The sequence below is a fragment of the Monodelphis domestica genome, chromosome 1 (genome assembly GCF_027887165.1).
Source record: "Monodelphis domestica isolate mMonDom1 chromosome 1, mMonDom1.pri, whole genome shotgun sequence".
NCBI lineage: Eukaryota > Metazoa > Chordata > Mammalia > Didelphimorphia > Didelphidae > Monodelphis > Monodelphis domestica.
This window is the reverse complement of record NC_077227.1, coordinates 443,941,922-443,966,559: the sequence shown is the minus strand read 5'-3', so window position 1 is coordinate 443,966,559 and position 24,638 is coordinate 443,941,922. Positions and strand designations below refer to the sequence as shown.

The 24,638-nt window shown below is 37.9% G+C and overlaps 1 protein-coding gene and 1 pseudogene across 1 annotated transcript in view; one reads left to right on the top strand and one right to left on the bottom strand.

The window, feature by feature from the left end:
- The window catches only part of LOC100616833 (ATP-dependent RNA helicase DDX55-like), a 114,928-nt pseudogene extending 103,111 nt beyond the window's left edge, over positions 1–11,817 (bottom strand).
- Positions 11,818–19,343: 7,526 nt separating this feature from the next.
- Positions 19,344–24,638, top strand: part of SIAH1 (siah E3 ubiquitin protein ligase 1) — a 50,424-nt gene continuing 45,129 nt past the window's right edge. The window contains exon 1 of the mRNA XM_007474829.3: positions 19,344–19,482. The gene's annotated coding sequence lies outside the window, so the exon portion shown is untranslated. The remainder of the gene's footprint in view (positions 19,483–24,638) is intronic.

Here is a 24,638-nt window from a genome sequence, read left to right as displayed (position 1 = left end):
CAGCAAAGGAAAATGATAAATGTTGGAAGGGGTGTGGCAAAATTGAGACACTAATACATTGCTGGTGGTGTTGTAAATTGATCCAACCATTCTAGAGAGCAATTTGGAATTATGCCCAAAGGACTTTAAAAGAATGCATGCCCTTTGATCCAGTCATACCACTGCTGGGTTTGTACTCCAATGAGATAAGGAAAAATACCTGTACAAAAATATTTATAGCTACGCGCTTTGTGGTGGCAAAAACTTGGAAAATGAGGAGGTATCCATTGATTGGGGAATGGCTGAACAAATAGTGGTCTCTGATGGTGATGGAATACTATTGTGCTAAAAGGAATGATGATCTGGAGGATTTCTATGTGAACTGGAAAGACTCCCAGAAATTGATGCAGAGCAAAATGAGCAGAACCAGGAGAACATTGTACAGAGAAAAGGAAACATTGTGGCACAATTAAATATAATGGACTTTTCTACTAATAGCAACACCAAGGAACTTATGAGAAAGAATGCTATCCACATCCAGAGAAAGAACTATGGGAATAGAAATACAGAAGAAAAACATATGATTAATCCCATGGTTTGATGGGGATATGATTGGGGTTTTGGCTTTAATAGACCACTCTATTGCAAATATAATCATGGAAATAGATTTTGAACAATGATACATGTATAACCTAGTGGAATTGCTTGTCAGCTTCAGGACAGGGAGGGAAGAGGGGTGGGAAAAGTCATGAATCATATAACCATGGAAAAATATTCTAAATAAATAAATTTAAAAAACGACACAAGCTATTGGGGAAAGAACTCACTATCTGAAAGGAACTGCTAGGAAAACTAGAAAGTAGTATGGTAGAAACTGAGCTTAGACCAATATCTGACACTGAAATCCAAAATAAACTCAAAATTGGTATATACTTTAAACTTAAAGGGTAATATCATAAGTACATCAATGGAACATGAAATAAATTACCTTTCAGATCTGTGGATGGGGGAAAAGTTTATGGCCAAACAAGAGATATAGAGGTTCTCAGGAAGAAAAATGGATAATTTTGATTACATAAAGTTAAAAAACGTTTGTATAAACAAAACCAATGCTGACAAAATTAAAAGAAAAGCAGAAAACTGAGGGGGGGGAAATATTTGCTGTGAGTTTTTTTGATAAAGGTTCTCTCAAATATATAAGGAACAGTTACAAATTTATAAGAATAAATGCTATTCTCCAATTGATAGTCAAGTCAGATTTGCCAATAATGATATAAAACTGCTCTAAATCACTAATAATGAGAAAAAAATGTGAATAAGACAACTCTGAGGTACCTCAGAGTTACCCTTTAGAATATTAGAGTGGCATAAAGGTAAAATGGAAAATTCTGGAGAGGATGTGGGAAAAAAGGTATACTATTATACTGTTCATGGAGATGTGAACCAGTCCAGGAATTCTAGAAGCAATTTGGAACTAGGACCCCAAAGCTATTAAGCTGGGTATACCCTTTAACCCAAGAATAGCATTACTAGGTCTATATTCTAAAGATATCAAAGGAAAAGGAAAAGTATCCACTGGTACAAGATTATTTGTGGCAGTTCTTTTTGTGTTGAAAATGAATTGGAAACTGATATGATAGAGACAGGCCTGAAGTCAGGAGGATTTGGGTTCATATCTGACCTTAGATACTCCATATCTGTGTGGCCTTGGGCAAGTCACTTAACCCCAATTGCCGAGTTCTTGCTGCTCTTTTCTCTTGCAATTGATATTAATTCTAAAATGGAAGATTAAAAAAAACTAATTTAAAGGGGTAGCATTTGTGTTTTGTGAACTAGTGAAATTGACTTCCTTGCTATTCCTCCTACATGACTCTCCTCTAAGCATTTTTACTGGAATTATCCCTCTTTATCTCTGCCTCCTAGCTTTCTTGTCTTTCTTTAAATCTCAGATAAATTCCCACTTTCTACAAATGATCTATCCTAGTCCTACTTAACCTTAGTGCCTTCCCTCTAAACTTAGTCCCAATTTATCTTGTGTATATCTGGTTTGAACAGAGCTGCTTTCATGCTGTCTATCCCATTAAACTGTGAGTTTCTTGAGAAAAGTAACCTTTTTTGATATTTCCAGTCCTTAGAACAGTTCCTAGCATATGATAAGTGATTAATAAATGCTTATGTACTGAATGACTGACTGTCACCACATTTGGGCTTTAATATCACAGTCCTTAGTGTGCTACCTAAGAAAGCAGAAAAATGAGTAATGAAACCTGATAGGAAGAGCAGTTAGACCAGACCACATACTCACATAGGTCTATCCTGGAGGCTACACAATTTGAATCACATTGAGGGGAAGATAAAAAGGTTTAGAAAAAATCAGGGACCTACATGACCAATAGCACTCATGACCAATCTTTATGATCTTATATGCAAGTGATGGATAAAACAGGATGAGGAACTTAAAAACAAAATTTGAATTCAAACATGAAATGAAATGTCCAGAAAATGGTATTTGAGCTCACAACACCCCTTTCACTATCTGTCCTGGAAGGACTGTTATTTTCAGGCAGCTTACAAGTTATGGGAGTAAGCCCATCACACTTGATCAGCATTCTTGGATTAGAAAAACAATTAAATGCACATACCTAATAGCAAGGCAAGAACTAGACATCAGAGAGTAGAAACACTACTATATGGAAGTAAAACCAATGCCGGGAACTATTGTTCAGACTGCCTCATGCAACAGAGACCTCCCACTAAGGGTTTCCTTATTATGTAACTATAAAGTTCATCTATCCTCTCAATAAAGGCATGAAAAAATCCTGAGCAAAAGCCCTTGTGCAGTCCCATAAGGGAGAAATGGAGAACTGATTATTTTGGAGCTTTTTGTCTTGCCAGTTGATTGTAAGGGTAGGAAAGTAGGGGAAAGTTAATATAGGAATTGTAAGTCTTGCAAGTTGGAAATATATGTACCGGAGAGAGTGATATAAATTTTTATGGTGTCTCTTCATTCTTAATAAATTTCTTATACTTTATGTTATTTTAAGAGACCTTAAATGAAACACACAGGTAAATGAACAATGAGAATGACTGGTGAGATTTCACTGGAAGAGGTAGACATACTCCCCAGACTTGACTAACATAGGAGTTTTTCACCACATAGCAAAAGGTGGAGTCAGAGCGTATGTGATAAGGATTCATACTAAGAATCTTAGAGAGGTATAAGGAACTTAGAGGATACTCTCAAAAAACCTTCTGGTTTACATTACATATGAAAAAAAAAAGAAAAAGAAAGTTTCAATAACTACTAGAATATCTATATTCTTATTTCTCCAAAATCTTAAAAAAAAAAAAAACCCTTTCTTTACATCTTAGATTCATTGCTATGTATTGGTTCCAAGGCAGAAGAGTAGTAAAGGGTAGGCAATGGGGGTTAAGTGATTTGCCCAGGGTCACACAGCTGGGAATTGTCTGAGGCCAGATCTGAAGCCAGGACCTCCTGTCTCTAGGTCTAGCTCTCAATCCACTGAAGCCACCCAGCTGCCCCCTCTCCAAAATCTTTATGAGAATAATCTGCACAGATTCTAAGACCCTCCTTGATATAAGAAAGGAACAGACAGACCAATGATTCTCTATAATAGGCCACATTGTTAGTTAGACAACTGACCAAAAGATGTAGAGGATACAATACCCAGCTAAGCTCACTATTTGTTGACTATAAAAAAGAACTGCATTAAGCAGAGCAAAATGTCCTCATTAAGACTCTCCTTCAAAAATATCTTGTATTAAAACCAAATTTAACAATAAAGATTTTTCTATAAACCTATGATTGTTAATAGAAAGCGTATCATAAAGCTAAGGACATGCTCAAGAAAGATGGTTGTTATGATTATAAAGGAGATAAAAAAGGGGGGGGGGGTAAATGAAAATGTATTTCCCTGTAGATGTCGAGATCTTTCAGATGCTCATTTTTGTATGAGATATCATATGTGCCTATAGCATTGCAAGACTCCAAATTTAGATCCATAATCATTCAAAAGAGATTAACTTAACTAGGGATCCAGCAAAAGCAAGAGAATAAAGAACATTTGTGATCCAGACTATGTTGGGCACCTGAAAGGTCAGTTCACAGAACAGTATATATATCTTGGACAGACATTATAGATAGACAATAAAGGACTGAACAAGGAGAGAAGATAGAAAGGTTTAAACTATCTTTGTAATATTGCACGGTACTTTCACCATGTATAATCCCAACTTTTCCTTGAAACAAAAGTTCATCTTTTTAACAACACCATTCTTCTAGTCATGCCAATAGACAAAAAAAAATGATGGAATAACAAGTTGTTAAAAAATCTAAATTTCTGGTCAGCTGACAATGAAGAGATACATGGTAGATGTAAATAGGTTAGAGTATATACTATGCCTAAGAAGTGAGCTAAAAAAAAATCAGAGATAATCAGAAATCTTTTCTAGTGTAATCAGAAAAAAAGATGAGACAGTTATGAGATGAGAGTGAGGGCTAACAGATGAGAAGCTTGTATCCTGGAGGAGTAACTGTTTAATGTCAAGAGATATAAAGGAAGAGATCCCCTCCCCCCCCCCAACAGCATAGGTAGATCCACAGTGAAGGATTTGTGAAGAGACATAGACAAAAGTTACCCAGAATGAAGAGTCATAGCTAGGTTTTGAATTCACCACTGGAGAAAGCAATCACAAAGATGGTATTATAGATCCTTCAAATTCCTGAATCAGTAATTCAACTTGGTACTCACAGAATATTGAATATCCTTCCTAAGGTCTTATAGGGACTATGCTAAGCAGAGTAACCCAAACTTAGTGGTTTCTGGGCAGAGTGCAAAGAATGTTCTAAGGATCTAAAGTAGCAATTAAAATGCTCTGTTTAGCTCTGACTTTTGACTTGATTTGAAACAACAGCATGCCCTGGTACCTGCTATCCACAATTAACCCAGTACACCTCCCTTTTAGATTCCTTTTGTGTATTGTTTTCCCCTATTAGATTGTAAGTTCCTAAAGGGTGGGGATTGTCTGTTTTTCTTATTGGCATCTCTAGTGCTTAGCACAGTCCCTGGAAAAATAGTATTTGATAAAAGCTTTTTAAATGAAATTGTATTGAATTCATATGTTATCTCTCAGCAAAATTATGAATTTGGAGAGACAGGATAAGGGGGTTAAAAGAACAAAAGGCTGAGGATCTGGAGTCCTAGTTTAGCTCCAACTAACTCAATGATCTTGAACAAGTCACTTAACTCCTCTCAGCTTAGGTTTCCTCATTTGTAAAATAAGAGAACTGGATTAGATGATCTCTATGGTCCCTTCTAATTCTAAAGTTCTTGGATTCTAAATTCCTGAGATAGCTCCCTACCCAAATTTCTCAAAATGAATTAATCCTTTGAGAAAGAACTGACTGAGATTAAGTTGTAAATTTTCTCTTTTTCACCTTGTCTGGATTTTTAAAGTCTTTTTCAGTTGTAGAAATGACAGTCATGTTTAAGGACTCATATCTGTAATTAATGTGTGGGAGTTTCAGAGTGATGTCACTTCATACCAAGCGCTACCTGTCTGCCAAGAAAGGGGAGGGATTATACAAAGAAGGCAGCCTTCCTTCCAAGCTGGAAAGATAGAAGAAACTACATGGACATTATTAGTTTCTCACAAATGTTGGGAATTACATCAGCACATCAGACCGGTGAGTATCCAGCTGGTGTTGATTGATCCAAGCAGGTGGGCATAAATGCTGACAGAAAGAGGAGACTGGGGAGAAGAAAAGGCATGCAACCACCTTTTAGTTTCTTTCTGACTCAAGTTTGTACAATATTACCTACAGCCTACTTATGATTTGTTGGTGCAAGTTGGGCAATCAGGTTATAAAACAGAGCTTCATTGAGTCATGCAAGTGACAGATGAGCCAGTGCTGCAGTACTGTCCAAACTGGGATTATATTCCACTTTGGGAAGCATTTTGTATGAGGGGTCAGTTTAGAATATTTCATGTAATGTAAAATTTTATCTTCTCCATTTCAAAAAACTAAGGTGTTTATTTGATCTTGGAAAAGGGTTTTCCCTTGTAAAAACAAAACAAAACAAAACACTTTTTTTTCCCTGTCTTGGGTTACAGAAAATATTCTCTACCTTGAAAAACATGAGTCAGGGAAAAATAAAACATCTGATATAAAGGGACTATACTATACTGCAGGGTTCTTTCTCACTATAACCATCTATAATACTTCAGCATCAAAATATAGCCTTGAGAGCTAACAGTTAAAAAAGAAGTACTTGCACTTTAGTTTTAGAATTCATCAAAGCCAAGAGATTAAGTTTGGAACTTTGATGAATCAATGTTCTAAAATTGGAAGATAGGTAAAGGATTCCTCTAATTCCTCCCTCTGTAAGCATGCATCTCCCATGACCTCCTCTTTTTGGCTAGGTAAAAGGACAACATGTTTTCCAAGGCTGATTGGTGTCACAAACTCTTAGCGTCATTCCATTTAACAGTTCAGTTCTATAGTTTCTTTGACTGAATGATTAGCCCAGTTATAGTCATGTTTTATTTTTTCACTATGTTCTGAGAAATTAATCAAAAATCCATTATAAAACAGGTGACCCTGGTTCCTGGAGAACCAGTATCTGGCTTTTTATTTTGGGTAGATATAAGAATTTCATATATGTAAAATTATAGTTACAAAAGACTATTTGTAGATTAAGTTAATAAAACAATGATAATAATATAATACTAATCTGTTTTATGTCTCACTTGAAGAGGGCAGTTGGCCATGAGAAGTTTCCTTAGTCCAAATAGAAAAGATATTTCCTACTGATGGCAAATCTCTTCATATACTTCGTTTCTTGATGATCCTAACTTAATCAAGTTCTGGAACATCTAATTGTCACCAGATCCATAGCCATTCAGAAAAGATTGCCTAGTTACATAAATTGGAGAAACAAAGAGAATGATAAAAAGTATATGGCTCAGATTGCATGTGATTAGATATCTTGCTAGGTACTACATTTGGACAATGGGTTGGATCCAGAGTTTAATAGGAGGAAGTAAAGTGGACTGGAAGGCTTAGGTAGCAGTTTTAATGATCTCAAACTTTTTCCTAATGCAAAAGCCCATCTCTGGAAAACCACCACTATCCTTCTGGTGATACTTTGTAACTATGACTGATGAGAATACCATGATCTCAGAAAAATAAAAACTGTAGATGATCAAAGAGTGAATGTAAAGATACATGGCAGATGTAGATAGTCATCAACATAAATATGGGATAAATATGATGATTTGTGCATGAGAAGTGGTGTATGAGACATCATCAATAGCATTTGTAACCAGAAAAAGGAGACAGATTTGCAATGTATAAGAAATGTAGGGTTGGACAGCCCAATGCTACAATGTAATCAATGAAACATTGAAAGAATCCAAAGAAAGTCTCCATCATGTTGGATATGTCCTATATGGGTGAATATTTATGGAAAGACAGGTATAAGATTTGCACGGGATTAGAAGAGAATTGCAATCTGCTTGAGTGGAGAGGTAGTTATACCAATGAGATCACATATTCATGAAGTCTTGAAATAAATTGATATAAAATGCTTTGTGATATACAAAGTGATTTATATTCATTATCAATGACTTATTTTATTTTAAAAATCCATTCCTTCTGTCTTAAAATCAATATTAAATATCAGTTCCAAGGCAGAAGAGAATAAAGGGTCACACAATAAGGGTTAAGTGTCTTGCGCAAGGTCACAAGGCTAGGAAGTGTCCAGAGCCATATTTGAACCCAGGGTCTTCTTTCTCCAGGTCTGGCTCTCTATCTCCTGAACCATCTAGCTGCCCCTATCTGTGATTTTAAAAATATAATATTTTATCCCCCACCCCAATTTCATGTACAAATAATTTTTAACATTTATTGTCTAAAGTTTTGTATTCCTAATACTCTCCTTCCTTCTGACCCTCCCAACATCCCTCCCTGAGATGGTAAGCAATCTGACATAGATTTTATATGTACAATGAATCATTTACAATATTTTCTCATATTAGTCATTTTTTAGAAAAGATCTCAAGTAAAAAAAGCAGAAAGAAAGTAAAATATAGTATGTCTCAGTCTTTGTTCAAACTCTTATCAGTTCTTTCTCAGAGGGCAGATAACACTTTTCATCATGAGTCTCTGAGATTGTCTTGGATCAATACATTGCTGAGAATAAGTAAGTCATTCACAGTTGTTCATCAAAAAATATTGCTGTTATTTTGTACAATGTTCTGGTTCTGTTCAATTCACTTTGCTTCAGTTCATGTAGGTCTTACCAGATTTTCTGAACTCATCCTACTTGTCACTTCTTATAGAACAATAGTATTCCATCAGAATCATAAACCACAACTTATTCAACTATTCCCCAGTTGATGAACAACCCCTCAATTTCCAATTCTTTATGACCACAAAAAGAGCTACAATAAATATTTTTGTACAGAAATGTCCTCCCCCACCCTTTAAAAAAATCTTTTTTGGGATATAGACCTAGTAATGGTACTAATGGATCAAAATAGTTTTAGACTTCGTTAAGCATATTTTCAAATTGCTCCAGAGCAGATCACAAACAATTCTGAGAGGTATTACTTTCATTTTACACATAAGGAAACAAACTCCTGGTTCCATATCTAGAAATTGATAGAACTGGGTTTGACATCTAGGTCTTCTGGGTATATATTCAGTATTCTTTCCACTGTACCATAATGCTTTATTGCACTAATGCTCACAAAGCTAGAGTCCAACTCTGATATCACAATTGGGAGAATATTATATGGAAGGGCTAACTATTAATTTTCAACATAAGGATATCCCTACACATTGTTAGGTTAGCTCAGTTGATTAGAACAAAGGACGAATGAGGCCAAGGTCAAGGGTTGTCTCCTTTGGGACATAATTTTATTCCCTCAATGCCATGCCTATAGATTGCATTTCTAAATTTAGATGATCCAGGAGGACTGGATGAGAGCATATAGATGGATCAGGGCTTCCCATCTCTTCTACTAATTAAAGTATGCCAAATTTTACATCCCTTTTAATGATGAATCAATATCATTATCCTCATGTTTAAAGGATATTGTTTCTCCTGTAGTGGGGAATAGAGATAAACCAATTAGCTCCAGGGAGTGGGGTAAGGACCTTGACCTCCTGGTTCTAACCAAGTATTTCTGGCAAGGCCATGAAGGGAGACATGGTCTGCTGCTTTCTGGATTTTAGGCCAATTCATAGATACTCCCTGATTCCCTTTCCCTTCTTCCCACCTATTCCTCTACAGCGATTACTAGAGAAGATCTTATGGCAATAAGAGTCATAAAAATGCACAAGGGAAGGAGGTCATTTTTAAAAAAATACAAAGTGTCTGAAAACAAAAGCAGGCATAGAATGCCAAATGAGTCTCCTCCTTTTCTTTTTTTCTTAGAGGAAGTAAAATTGGCAACATCTTTGTACAGTTAAACCTAATCATATTGTTATGCTAATATGGTTTTCTTTTGTGCTACTGTACAATGTTATGACAATCTCTAAACAAAATCCCTTGATATTTTATATCTTGGGACAAGGCAGAGGCTCCAGCTGTGCTCCAGCTTTTTTTTTTTTTGTACTGTACTAGAATACTATAAACATGAACAAGATGAATGATGTGTCGGCAGGGGCTATTTGGTTGGGTCCCTGACAATCACTTCAATATAGCTATATCTCTGCTGTTCCTTTGGGTTAAGAGATAGGAGCCAGAAATGTTACATAGTAAAGATGGGAAACTTGGGAAAATATAGGAACATAGATTCCTAGAACTGGAAGGGACCTCAGAGACTAGTCAATCCCAACACCTTTATTTTACAAGGGAAACTGAGATCCAGGAAGAGGAAGTCATTTGCTTAAACAAGTTAATAGACTAAAATTCAGGTTTTTAGACTCTAGATGGTTCTTTGCTCTAGGTAGAAGACAAAAGACCTGGGGAAATCTCTTCCAGTCTGATGAAAATGTGGCTTTGTGCTCTTCATCACTTATTCCGCTATCCAGCCACCCACCCCTCAACTCTGTGAGATGCTACTGATCCAGATTCTTTCCCTTGTCTTTGAAAGTGAAGAGAAGATTCTAGAGATCAAGTTCTAGATAGTGAGATGGAGAAACCTTACCCTTACAGGTAGTTTCTGAAGGTATCCTCAAGGCTTGTATTAATTAATTAGTTTAATGCATTCTTTTGTGTAGCTCCAGTCAGAGGTAATCAAAGCACAGTATTTATTTATCTTTTGCTTTCACCAATGGTAATTCACAAATGTGCGTCCTTATATTGGCTCTGAAGACTATATTAAAAAAATTGTGCTCTAGCTATCTCCATTACCATTGTAGTAAGAAAGACCCCTAAAGTGTGTAAAGATGCAAAATGTTCTGCTTTATTCTTGAACATGATGTGATAGCTCCAAACTTTGTGTTTTCTCCAAGAAAAAAAATACAAAACGAAAAAAAGATCATGATTTGAGAGTGGTCTGACCAAGCCTGTTCAACTAATATAAAGTAGTATGTTGTAATGGGAAACACTGGATTGGGTGTTAAGAGACTTGGATTTGGTCTTTCTGCCTTAATTCAAAATGTGACCTACATCAAGTCATGTTTCCTCTATGGATCTCAGTTTCACACCTGCAAAATGGAGTTGATTGATGTTGATTCTATTCCATTGGATAGTTTTCAAGATAGTATGCTATATGCTTTATATAAACTTCAAACTTAAGATAAAACTTTAAAATTCTATGAAAACTTAATCTCTAAACATCCTTCCTGAGTACCCATTTCATTTTCCAGCCCAAGTCTTAACCTCAGTTTTTCAGACATGAGCAAAATACTCTGAAAGGTGGGAGGAATTACCCGGAAGTCATTTGAATGCCAGAGTACTCAATACTTTGGCTCACAAATGTCTCATTTCCTTATGCCAAAGAATTCAGGAGCTTAATGTATATAAATATCTTAATGCTGGTGTCACTCAAATATCTAAAGGATTCCAATTAAATCACCTGATTCTATCAGAGGTATATATATTCTCTAATGGAGAATAGACATATTACTTGGGGAGCATATAATACTTTTTCTCTATATGAGCATTTTAGAAGACAATTTAGGAAAGGCACAATTGACAAGAAAGGTCGAGAAATTAAGGGATGGACTATGATACTGATTAGAGAGTTTCCTATTCTTAAGGGTCATAAAAGTCTTTAGGAAAGGATGTTTCTGATACTGTTGCTTCTGGTTTCTTATTTAAGTACATCATTCATCCCTGGAAATTCATAAAAAAGCAGTGAATTCAGAGTATAAAATGGAAGAGTATAGTTTGAAAAGATTGCAATAGTCAGAGGGAATTGGTAGCTTCACCAAAGCATGGTTTTATATGCATGGTATAAGTGTGTCTATGTGGTATAATATATAGAGCTTTATCTGGAAATTGAAATTACACAAACAATCCAACTCACAAATGTGGACTGTTAAAACTTATTGTCTTATTCCAAGGAACAAAGGATTGTAACTAAAGTGGAGCTACTACACCTTTGCCCAAGGATAGAAAATATAGAAAATTTCTATAGTATTATCTTAGGTTTGTTTCTTCCTCAGCTGTGGCCTCATCTCTGGTATATAGCAGGTTACTCTTTCACTGGGCTTTCTCTCCTAGGCTACATCATACATGCCTCCCTTCTCTAGATCTACTCCAAGGACAATAATTACTCTGGAGGTCATGACAAAACTGAATAGAGGAGACTTACACATACCTGGTCATAATATACTCCATTTTCATTGATAATGGCCATACTTCCCCATAATAATGATTTATTGATTAATTTACTAGGCACATATTAATCATCTATGATGGTCCAGGGCACTAATACTAGGCATGATGTAAAAATGGGAAACTATAAAGTGCTATATAGATGAGTAATTATTATTATGAAGAGAAGCAAAGATGAAGTTACAATTCTTGCCCATGAGGTATTTATAATTTAGTTAGGGAAACAAGATATACAATTATATAAGTACAGAGCAAATGAGAGTACCTGAGTAGGTATGCCAAATTGTATACTGAGTATCAAGAAACCAAGGGGTCAATGAGGTGATCAAAGCTAGTTTGCCAGAAGTCATTAAAAGAAAGTTTCTTGAAGGTGATCTCTGAGACACATCTTAAAATAATTGAATGAGTTAGATTGCCAGAAAGGAGGCAGGAAGAACATTTCTGGAAGGTGAATATTCTGACATTGAAATAGGAAGGGATAAGAAATGTTGAGACCTGTTAAAAAGGGGTGATGGTGAAGAAAAATTAGAAATGAAATTGGATATATGGGAGGCCAGGTCCAGCTGACAGATGATCCTAAATGAATGCTAAGCTGAGAAATTTAGATTTAATTCAGTAGGAAATATGTAGCCACCCTAAATTCCTGACCGGAGGAGTCATACAGGATCAAAGGATAATAAGGTTTAGATATGGGAAGGATTTTATAAATCATATAGTGCTTGAGATTTTCCTGGCAGCTACATGCAGTTTGGACTGAAGCAGGTTGAAATGGAGTGGGGGTGGGGTAGGGAGGGAAATCAACAAGAAGAATAAGATAGGTGCAAAGTGATTAAGGTTGAAGCTATAAAGAAAGTTCAAATACAAGTGCAGAAAGAATCAGCAGTCCTCCATGGCAGGTCATCCTGTGCAGAAAAAGAGAGTTTCTAATAAGACTACAGCAATTCCAGCTAGAAAATGAGCAGAGTAAAGGTTTTTATATGAGTTCACATGCATTGAAGAGGTAGGAAAAGAGTACATTGGAAAATTTGGCTCCTGGCCTTCCTAAGCCTCAGGAGAGCAGAATTCTTCTGAGGTTGCTAGATGCCTGTTGATATTCATCATGCCCTAATTCCACATAGCTGAATAGAGTTCTGATGCAATATGCAACAGGTCCTAATCACACACCACATCTTGCAGGTATAGTACAGAATAGCATTGCCATTTCTCTGAGAGAGACACTGCCATCTCTCCCTTCAGTCTCAAAGAAGCTGAGTCTGCCTACATCTAAGACCTGATGACAGTTTAAACATCTCCAATTACCAGGTTTCATTAGCTAAAAAGGACAGAAAAAGCCCCAGTAACCTTAATTGTACAATGTTTTTTTCAGAGCCAATAAAAGTCTTGCCAAAATAAAGGATGTCAGGATGACATACTATAAATATTGGTTTCTTTTTCTCTGGCAGTGGGAGGATAAATTAAGTGCTTGTGAATTATTTTAAAAATGAAAAGTGTTTAGAATTATTGCTGTCTAAAATAAGTAAGGAAATAAAATACTACCTTAGCTTATTAGAACAGAAATATTATAAGCCAAAGCTACATTTTCAGGTTGCCTCTGAACATTCACATTTTTATAGAATAAACCCTCCAAAAATAACTATAATTTCTCTCCTCCACCAGAATTAAAAGCAATCCATTCAAAACATATTCACACTGGACTATGTGGGAAGCCAATAGTGTAGCTCTTTAATTAAGAAATGAAACTAGAAAAGCATTATTATTGGCTATTATTACTTATTGGTAATCAAAAAAGAACCAATCATGTATACTTACAGAGATGGTACGACTACAAAATCATCAGAGAAAGATTTCATTTCTTTCGAAAGTAGCAAGAAAATGGAAGCCCGTACAATTAGATTTATATAATCATACAGTTTAATAAGTTTATTCTTAGAAATGATCTAAAAAACTGAAATGCCTCTGTGCTTTAGAAATCTTACTATTCACACTTTTTCAGTAGATTTGCACTTTCACTCTGATTTTAGATGTTCTTAGATGAAAGAAAGAAACAATGGGAGGAAGAAAGGAAGAAGAAATAGAAAAATGAAAGAAAAATGAATGGAGGGAGGGAGGGAGGGAGAAAAAGAGAGAGAAAAGTATTAAAGAATGAGAATTGCCTTGGGGCCTCACTCTAACAGCATTTGCTATATTAAGGAGCCTTTTACTTCATGGTGGCCTGTAATTGATTTTTTTTTCTCTTTTGGATTACTGGAGCCTTACCAGAAAAAATGTTGTTTATCCTAATACTATAGATTAAAGTGAGTTCTCCTTGGAACCCAAAAGGAATTATTATTAAATGTAGGAGAATTCTCTATAAAACAATATTGAAGCTTTGTGGATAAAAAGTAAAAGTTTCTTTAGTTGATAAGGGGGGAAATTTTTATAAGAATTAAAGAAAACAGGTAAAAGAAATTAGATTTACCCGACAATCCAAAGCCCTTTGAGAGTAGGAATTGTCTTACCCATTTTTGTATCCTAGTACTCTTTTATCCCACTCAGGGCTTTGCACACATTGATAGTTCAATAAATATTTGAGGAGTGATAGAAGATAGGTGGGAATGAAGAAACGAAAGAAGGAAGAATTGAAAGAGTTGGTTTTGGGACAGACCTGAGATATACATTTAGTGCTGTGGCCACAATAACATAGGAGTGGCATACAGAAAGTAATTTTCAGGCTTTGCCCAACGAACTTTATTGTGCTTATCTTTATGTGGGGCCCAGCCCAGAGGATCTATAGTCAATCTATGGGGTATAAACATTAGGGTCCTCAATTGACAGGTGTTTTAAGTAGAATAGCCCCAGTAAGCCAAAAGGGAAGTTCAACAATCAATCATGCTCCCTCCACAATAATAAGCCAGATAGTTTCCAATAATGCTTTAAGGCAAACTTTTTATGACCTGCATATTACTACACTGTGGTACAGGAGAAAGAACTGTGGATTTGGAAAAAGAAGACCTGGTTTCAAAACTTGATTATTCTGCTGATTCTATGTTGACTGACAAAATTGCTTAACCATTCTAGGTCTCAGTTTTCAAGAGGGCTGTAATAGATGATGTCTAAAACCACTTCCAGCTTTAAATCTATGAACTTAGGTATTGTGCTGACTCTTTCACCAACACTTCTTTTAAAAAAAGTATCTAAAAATCCCACAAGATACCAATAAAATTAATGCCTGATTCTTATCCTACCAAGTTCATTTGTGGTTCAAAAACTTGGTGTTGCAACACCCAATGTCTAAAGAAACTGTTCTATTTTCAAGGAATACAATAGTTGCAGAATGCATTTGAAAATCTGCCACACAAATTGGCTCGCACACTTATTATGCCAGATGCATTTCTAGACTTTGGATTTTCAGAAACATTCAAAGAAACCTACCTCCTAGTTTCAGTTTCATTGGTTGTACATGAGTGAGTGGTGATACAAAATCTCTGAACTTCTTTTCCAGAGTGTTTAATAGAATAGGTTATATGTATACTGTTCTCCTTCATAAGCTAAACAACCCTAGATATAAAATTACAGCAAATAGGTGGGTCTGAAAAAGAAAACATTATTTTGGAGATATTTTAAGGGTGTCTGACATGTAGGAACATATATTCCCATACCTCCTCTCACAAAGCTTCTATGATAGTATTAATCAGAAGATCATCCTAGACTTAGGTCAAGAAGTGCTTTGTGTTTGGCTAGCTGCAAAGTTATCCTTGAGAGAGAATGCTAGGTATGTCCTTGTAGCTATTCATCTAAGGTAAATGCTAAAAGGATATTAATAATCTAACATAGAAGGAGACCTCAGTAGTTCCTTAGGCAAGAAGTACCTGGTGATTGCTTGACATAGGAGTCTCTGAGGTAGTCTAGTTATAAGTAGATTAGTTAAAAGTTTTGATCTTGTGAACTGGTTTTTATCAAGCAAACAACATTGTGATTAATTCAAGACACTGGAAACAAATTATAATCATCTGAATTGGCTTAATCAAGGTTGGGAGGTTATTTGGGGATTTTTAATTGTGTTAATCCATTTTAGCTGTGTAGACAATTGGACCTTTGTACAGAAATCCCTGTTTTCCTCCCTCCAAAGTCATTACTTTAGAAATACTTAGACTCTGCAAGTGACTCATTGAAATATTATGGCCTGGAAAGATTTCAGAAACAGCTATCCTAAAAATCCAAGCATTAAAAATTAAAGCAGAAAATTCTAAAGTATATAATGAATTCAACATCATTGATGTGGTGGGCAGAGTAAACAAGCTACAGTCAGAGAGATTGCAACCTTGGAACTGAGCTGTAATATCTAGTAGGCCACACAGAATGATTGGTAGAGATGAGACAAAGGTCATTTCAGACAAAAGTTCTGAGTATTGTGGTAAGTTTCAAAATCATAAGCTGTTAGAGCTGGAAAGGAACTGAGAGTTCTAACCCTCCCATCTTACAGATAAAGAAAGTAAGGTCTTGAGAGTTTAAGTGATATACTGAAGGCCATAGAGCTCGAGTGGCAGAGTTTTCTAATTTTTGAGTATGATCCTCTAGTGCATTTGAAAGTCTTTCATTATCTTTTCATAAGAAGGAAATATGTATACTCTGTAGTTCTGTATATACATAGTTATCTAGGAATATAGGAATAATAGTATTTCAAAGCTGAAAATGCTGCTAACTCAGTAAAGTTCAGTGAGTAGTGTGACAGTTCAACTGTTGTAATATAATCATTGTAATATAATCAGAGTACTGCAGGATAATGGGAGGTAGATCCTGAGCATGAATGGAACATAGCCCAATTATATAATAGAGAAGAGCATTTAAAACTGATTTACTACATTGTCAAGCTATATTTGCTCTATGTTCAGGACAGTGTTTATAGAAAGGAGATTCTGGTGTAGGAAAAAATAGAATGTTGTTTTAAAAATATATTAAAATTCTATACTCTCCAGTGAAACTCTTGTATTTACAAAGATGCTTTGGACCAGAATACTTCATTCATTCACATTCATTCACTTAAAAAATTGTCATTGATGTTTGAGAAGCATTCTTTTTAAAATTTAGCTTCATGTCTTAAGAAATTTTAATTTTGTAATCCATGTCCTGTCATTAAGTCTGTATATGTCTAACATAACACATATATTTAAATATATATTATATATATAATGCTATTCCTATGCCCGTTAAAAAAATTAGCCTTGAGTCCTTAATAGCAGAGCCTATCTCATTTTTTATTTTTCTGTAATTCAAACTTCATAGTCTCTATTATTGGCCCATCAGAACAGTTAATTCAATTGAAAATTTAAAGAGTGCCCCTCCCATCTCTTGATTTTCTTTTTGGGGTCTTATTCATTAGGGGAATCTTAATTTAACATACACAGAAGTCACTCACACTTATGTTTAATGTGGTATGGAGCTGACCTTGGATTTTCCAACACTATGTTGGTAGTACATGTGATTTCTACCTCTGCTGGAAAAACTTAAAAAGTGGCCAGTGATGACACTGTGTTTTTCACTGGAGGATCAGAGGACTTCAGAGAAGCCACAGGGCAATGAATTCTTCTGTACCAGCAAATTGGCGAAGAGTGATGACTAAAGCAGGATTGTGATCTACAATGGGTTTGGAGAGTCATGATGCCAAGGAAAATCATGAACCCTTAAAGTACTAAAGTATTAATTCACTTACTACATAACATATAACATAGTGACTGAAAACTCAATCTTCACATGTAAAGATATATAAGCCCAAACATTATTACATAGGTCTAAATGTGTCACCAAAATTCTCTACTATTGCTCCTTAAGTGTAATCAGTAAATATGTTTAACATTTCTTTATATAAAGACTAAACAGTGTCATTTGGGGCTCTTAATCTCTGATCTTTTGTTTGACTGCCCTTCCAAAACTTAAAGATCGCTTAAGTTCCACTTCAGTCTTTTGTTCTTGAGGTTGGAGGGATGGAGGTTGGTCCTATGATTTCTTTGGTGTTTTGAGCACTTCGGGATTAGGAAACTCCCAAAATAGATTGCAAGCCTCCACCTCTGTACCTTAAAGTCATGAGTGATGTTAAAGGGATAGAAAGATCGTGACTTGTCCGGGGCCACCCAACGAATATGTGTCGAGGGGTACTTTAAACGCAGTTTCTTCCTGAATCTGTCAGCAACTCCTTATTGACTAGGCCATGCGGCCTCTCATTGGGTGGAGAAAGAAGGGGCGGGGGGCGGAATGTAGAGAGGGGAAGAGAGAGAGAAGTTGACAGGGGAAGAGGGAGGTTATGTGTTCATCCAGTAAACATTTATTTAATGCCTACTACGCACAAGAAAGCCGCGTACTATATGATGTTAGGTGTTCTCTGAAGTAACATACACTAAGCACGTAGTTCTAAATTGATGTACGAAAGGTATGTAGTTCTGGGCACAGGACGTGAGTTTTCGCGGACCTCCCACAGAGTCAAATGACAGCCTCGCAAAGCTCCAGTCCAGACGATTGTGAAGTAGCTTTTGCTAAGGTACAAGTCTTGCACCTACTTGTAAAAAAGCCACTGGAGGCGGGGAAAATGAGGAAGTAATGGAACTACTTTTTAAGTGAAAAGGAAAAACTCTGGCAAGTTTAGCTTCCAGATCAGTGAGGATTCGGAAGACAGCAGCTACCTCACCTGGTCCCCTTAAATAAATCCTAGGGCATCCCTCCCCGAAGCTGAAGATGGTGGAACTATGGTGTGTGTGGGTGTGTAGGTGTGTGTGTGTGTGGGGGGTTGAAATCACATTTGGGCGTGGTTCTCTTCAGCTTTTACCGTCGCGGTTTTTGGTGTTTGTTTTAGGTGAGCAGGAATGGAGAGGGATTTTGGAGCTAAGTGAACAAAAGCCAATATAACAACAGCGGAAGGGCAGGGGGACGTGTTTCTCCTTGGAAAGACTGGGGCGTGGGAGAGGAGGGTCGTGGCCCCCAAAACAAAGCCCCTCAGCTTCGCAAGCAGGCATCTGCAGTGGGGGGAGTGGGGGTGGGCACAGCCCGGAGATGGGCGGATGTCTTTGACAGGCCTTGCGCGGGGGAGGGGGAGGGCGGGGGCGGAAGCTCTCTTTTCTCCTTTGATGGGGGACGGTTGGTCCGAAGCGGGGAGGGCTGTTGTCTAAGAGAGTCTGAGTGGGGAGCAACGGTCACCGAGGCAGCAGACACCAACCGCCACCTGTGGTGACCCGAAGCTCGGGCTGCCCAGACTGAGCTGGGGATTTCCGCGCCTGCGCATTCTCTTCTCCACCCCCCCTCGCGCGCTCTCCAGCTCCCTCCTCTCGGGGCCGCGCCTTCCTCTCCAGGGCCGCCACCGCCGCAGTGTGTGGTATTTAGCGGGAACGCGCGGCAGACTCAAGCACGAGCGAAGCGGCGGCGGCGGCGGCGGCTGGGGCAGCACAGGCAGCCGCGGCGGCGGCGGCGGCGGCGACAGAGGTAGAAGCAGCGGCGGCGGTTGCAGGGCGCGCTCTCGAGAGGCGGCAGCAGCAGCAGCAGCAGCGTGTCCCGTCGGGCGGCGCCGCGGCCTCTGTGAGAGGGGGAAGCGGAGGTGGCGGCGGCGGTGGCGGGGGCTAGAGGCAGCGGCGGTGAGGTGGAGGAGGAGGAGGAAGAAACGGAGGAAGCCGCGCGTTTGAGACGGAGCGAGAAACGGGACCCCGGTCGCGCTCTCCGCCCACCGGTAAGTGCGGCCCAGCCTGAGGGAGGAGCCGGGGGAGCCAGGGCGGGGGGTGCTCGGTGCAGGGGGAGGTGGCGCCGCTTAGGACTCGAGGTCCAGCTAATGGCGGCGGCCGGCTCCTCTGAGCAGAAACCACCTCCTCGTAACGAAGGCTGGGAGAAAGAAGGGGAAGGAAGCCCGGCAGGCCCTGCCTGGCGCGGCGTAGCCACCCCCGCGACCAGTCCGCGGCCTCCGGTCCGCCTTTGTCTCCGGCCAGGAAAGGGGAGAGAGCCTGCGCCCCGCGGCCCAGTTGAGGCCAACCCCGCCCCGCCCCCGGGGTCGGGTTTCCCCGCGGCCGGGTGTCTTTCCTAGGCGTCTGGGACCCAAGTGGGCCTGGGGTGGAAGTTGGGGAGGGGCTCCGGCCCCCAGAGCTCGGGCCTCTCCTAGTCGAATGAGGCCCGAGAGGGGCTTTCCCTAGCCCGGGCGCCCGGGGAGGCGGGCCTCGGCGTAGGGGGAGGTGCTGACCGGCCTCTGCTCGGCTCCCTCGTGCGGGGCTTTGTTGTGATGGGGCCGGTGTTTGTGGCCAACATGGCGGAGGTCAGCTGAGTCTTGTACCGTGAGCCACCGAGCTGTCCCCTCCCTCCCCCAACTTGTACCCCCAGATACTCCACCTCTCTCATTCTAGGGTTGTGGTCGTCATCCTCCTTTCTTCTTCCAGATGTCCCAACAATCCGTCCCCGCAAAGTGGGACTTCACCACTTTTATTCTATCCTGAACCCTGTATTGTGTACTGCAGAGAATGCAATCTCCTCTTTAATGCAGAAAATAACCTGAATGAATGAATTACGAAATGAGAAAGACTTGGCCTCTCAAAATCCAAGATAACCCTGTTCTCTAATCTTCTTTCGGCCAGAAGTTTGGGAGAGTTGGCGGGAAACATTTGTTTTATTTATAAAGAACCCCAACAACCTAATCTCTCAATTGTTAGCGTGTACTCCTTTGCTTCCTCAGGCCCACCTGGATATTTTGTTGTTCCTCCCTTTCAGCTCCTCCAGACATAATGGAAAGATGTTTAGCATTGATTAGACTTTATTTTAAGAGTAATTTTGTGTTTTGAAAATTGAATTGCCTCTGATGTATGAAGTCTGACACGTGCTGTATTAACGAACAAGAATTGTATCCATTTTATTTCTTCCCTAGGTGAACAAACTTTCTTTCCTTGATAGGCAACTACAAGTGTCTGTGTTCACTACTTAGGTACATTGTAAGTGCACAAGGTAGAATGTGTAAATCAACATTTTAAAAGATTTTCATTTGGAAGCCTATTAGGGAAGTGAGGTAACTGGGGAAGCTAGGACCTTATTGGGTTATGGAGGCGGTGCTGTTGATACTTGGCAATTATATTGTGAGTTTAAAATAATTTAAATAGACAGGAGCAACTAAATACTGTAGGTGAAAGTCCAGTTGCTTAAACTTAAGGATTACTTCACTTTGCGATTTTTGGTCCAACTAAGCAAAGTAGAGCAATTACCATTTAGTAAAATGTCATGTAGTGCTACCTGCTTTCTGAGAAGGCACAGAATCCCAAAGTGTAGTTTAGTGACAAATGTGGTAGCCTTGTGTTTCTAATGAAAGGAAGTTGGTTTATTTAAATTGTAATAAAAATTGATTAGATATTAGGAAAATTGTGATTCTAAGAGTTAACAGAATGGGAAAATTTATTACTAGAACTTGCTGTGGAATTTTATTTTCTGGGCATTTGAAAAATAGAATAGACAATAATATGGAATTATGCAGAAGAGGTATTTGGCAAATGAAGGCTGCATTTACTTTGGGAGGGAGTCTATCTTTATGACTAGGTGAATTTGCTTTCAAGAATTCATTCAGCAAACATTTTAAAGAACCTACTGTGTGCAGAGCATTGGAAGCTTTGGAAAGATACCAAATTTATAAGAGAAGGTGCCTTTTTTTCTGTAGCTAACAGCCTGAAGGATTCTATAAAATAGACATACTAACTAGTATTTAGATATAGAACTTTAAGGTTTGCAAAGTGCTTTGTGGATATCACATCTCATTTTATCTTCAACCCTAGGAGTAAGGTAGCATTTTGTAATAAAGTGTTATAGTTACATGCAAGTGCAACATGAAAACACTCATTTAAATAGTATGGTAGATTTGATCTATATGTATATATTGGAATTCTTTGTGTCTGGATCTTAAATTTTATCTGTGTAGTGAGCTCCTGGTGAGATTGGCAATTTTAAGATTACAACTGTTCTGCATTTATAGTTTTATAGTGTTGCATAGGGATTTGAGAAATTAAGCAATTTGCCCAGTATCACCTGGCCTTCCAGAAGAGGAACTTTTAACCCATGTGGTCCTGATTTCAAGGGTAGGCCAACTCTCTTATTTCTATGTCATGGTGCTGGATCTTTATAGGAAGTCTTTCCCTTTAATTCTAGTACCTTCCTATTGTGATTATTTAAAATTGTCTGTATATACCTTTATTATATTTAGTGGGAAGGACAGTGTGAGTTGTCCCTCCCATTAGGCTGTAAGCTTCTTGAGGATAGGGGCTACTTTTTAAGTTTGTTTCCTAAGCAGGTTTAAAACCGTGCCTAGCACATAGTAGGTGCTTAGTAAACTTTTTTTTTTTGATTGATATTGTTAATCCCAAAAAGAAGGAACTAAGCACTTATTAAGTGCCTATTATGTGCCAGGCACTGTGCTAAGGACTTGACATATTTAATTTGAACCTCATAACAACTCTAGGTAGGAGATAGGTACTATTATCACCATTTTACAGTTGAGAAAACTGAGGCAGACCTGGCAGTAAGGCACACTGACTTACCCAGGTTTACACAATGAGTCTTTTTGTGATTTGAACTCAGGTCTTCTGGACTCTAGGCCTGGCAAACTACCAACTGTGCCATCTAGCTGCCAATATAATAAAAGTTTTTTTGGGTATAGAAACAAGTATTTCATTTTATTTTTATCTATTCATTTAGGTCACCTTATAGAGAAATATTGACAAATCCATTGTAAAAGCAGTGTTTGTTAATATATAAGCAAATTTTTAGGAGCTGCCTATATTAATAAGAAGTGTGTGCTAAAATTTACTTTGCATATAGCAGCATTGATTGTATATATTAAGAATAAAATCAGAAAACCTTGAGAGTTGAAAGTGACTTCATAGATATCTAACCCAAGCTGTTCCTGAACAGGAGTCCTTTCTACAGCATCCCTGACAAGTAGTCATTCTGTCTTTGCTTAAAGACTTTAGTGAAGGAGAACTTACTTTGAGAGTTTTTGTGGGTTTAAGAATCAGTGTGGCAAATGGCATTCTAATAACACAATGTGTGCCTTTCAGGGGCAATGACTAAGCTAATAACTTTCAAACATTGTCATTTAAAGATGATGGTAAGGTGATTAATATTTTGAAACTGTTGGATTTTTTATTAGATATTTTTTCTAAGGTTTGAATTAGTCTGTATTATAAAGAGAAAATATCTATTATAAAATCAAGGTTTTGTTCATTACTAAATTTATTTATTTTCCACATCACATAGTCCTGCATTTATGTTACATGTCCCTCATGTTAATCAAATTTGTTATGTGTGCACATTATTAAATGTCAGGCACTATACTAAGTTCTGGAAAGAGCCAACAAAGGCAAAAAACAGTCCCTGCTATCAGGGAGCTCACTATATAATGGGGTAGGCAGCATTTGCACACACCCTCTCCCTTTCTGTGGATTGGGGAACCAGCCTTAACTGCTGTGCTCTTCTCACACTTCCATCTCCTGACTCCAACAAACATTTTCACTGGCTTTCCTGCCAACTCTCCCCAACTTTTATTTTCCTGACTGAAGGTCCCAGCTGAAATCTCAATCTTCTACTGGAAGGCTTTTCCAATCTTCTTAATGTCTTCTCTCTGAGATTATCCTCAGTTTATCCTGTATCTCTAGAGTTTAGCATAATATTTCTTTATGTCGGGTCAGCAAGCAGTCGAAAAACCAAATCTGGCCCACTGACTTTTTTTGTACAGTCTGTGATCTAAGAATGGTTTTTGCAATTTTTAAGTAAAGTTGTAATTTAAAATTACCAAAGCAGGATCAGATGTGACTCTCAGGCTAGCTGCTGTTTGCCGATCCCTGCTTTTTGTCTTTGTCCTTAATAAATAGTGGAATCCCTAAGTCAATGTGGAACTACACTAATGTCCTTATTGGGGGGGGGGGGGGGTTGTTCAGGCGTCAAGGTCTTTTCTTTATAGAAAAAACTTCAGCCTACTTTGTGGACTTGGTGTACTTTTACAGAGAGTAATTTTCACCAAAAATTACTCAAACAACATTCTGAACTTGCCTCTGTGAATACAAAGACAAACCCCAATAAAACAGTCCCTTTACGGAGTTTACATTGTTTCATTTATTCAAATGTAATAGGAATAAAAACTTTTTAAATGCCAATTTTGAAGTCAATAAAATATTTGTAAATATTTCAGTGATTTATTTTATTGCTTAGGCCAAAAAACCTTTATGATATGAAACTTCTTTTGTTTATATTTAGAAATTCAAGGTGTATGGTTATTTCTTTTGCATTGTCATACTTTGGATTCTCAAATTGTGGTAATTCTTTTTTGGGGGGTGTTTAATTCAGTTCTAGTAATTAGTTACTAGTTAGATCAAATTAATTTTACATTCTGCACAATGGAGTTGTGAAAAATTTTAACTTGGTAGAAATAAACCCAGGTGTGTAAATACTGGTAAATGTGTGTTTATGGATTATATAATCTAAGAGTAGTTGGAGATAAGATGTAGAATGTATATTGTATGATAGTATACTCTTATTAATGGTTTTGTGGGGCATCATTCTGGCAGGCTCAGGGAATAAATAGGCTTACTTAGCATTTGGTTTTTGTATTTCTTGGGCTACTATGATTCAAATGATTTGAATCCTTTTCTTTAAGGAAATTGAGAAATGGCAAGAGAGTGCAAACTATCATAGAAAATGCAGTTGGAGGTCCGACTCAGATTCTAGGCAAGCTACTAAATGTGCTACAATTTCCTCGTATGCAAAATGAGGATACTAATTTGCATTATCTCCTTCACTGGGTTGCTTAAAGGGAAGTATATTGTAAGCATTTGTAAACAAGAATTATTAGAGACTAGAAATATAAAGAGT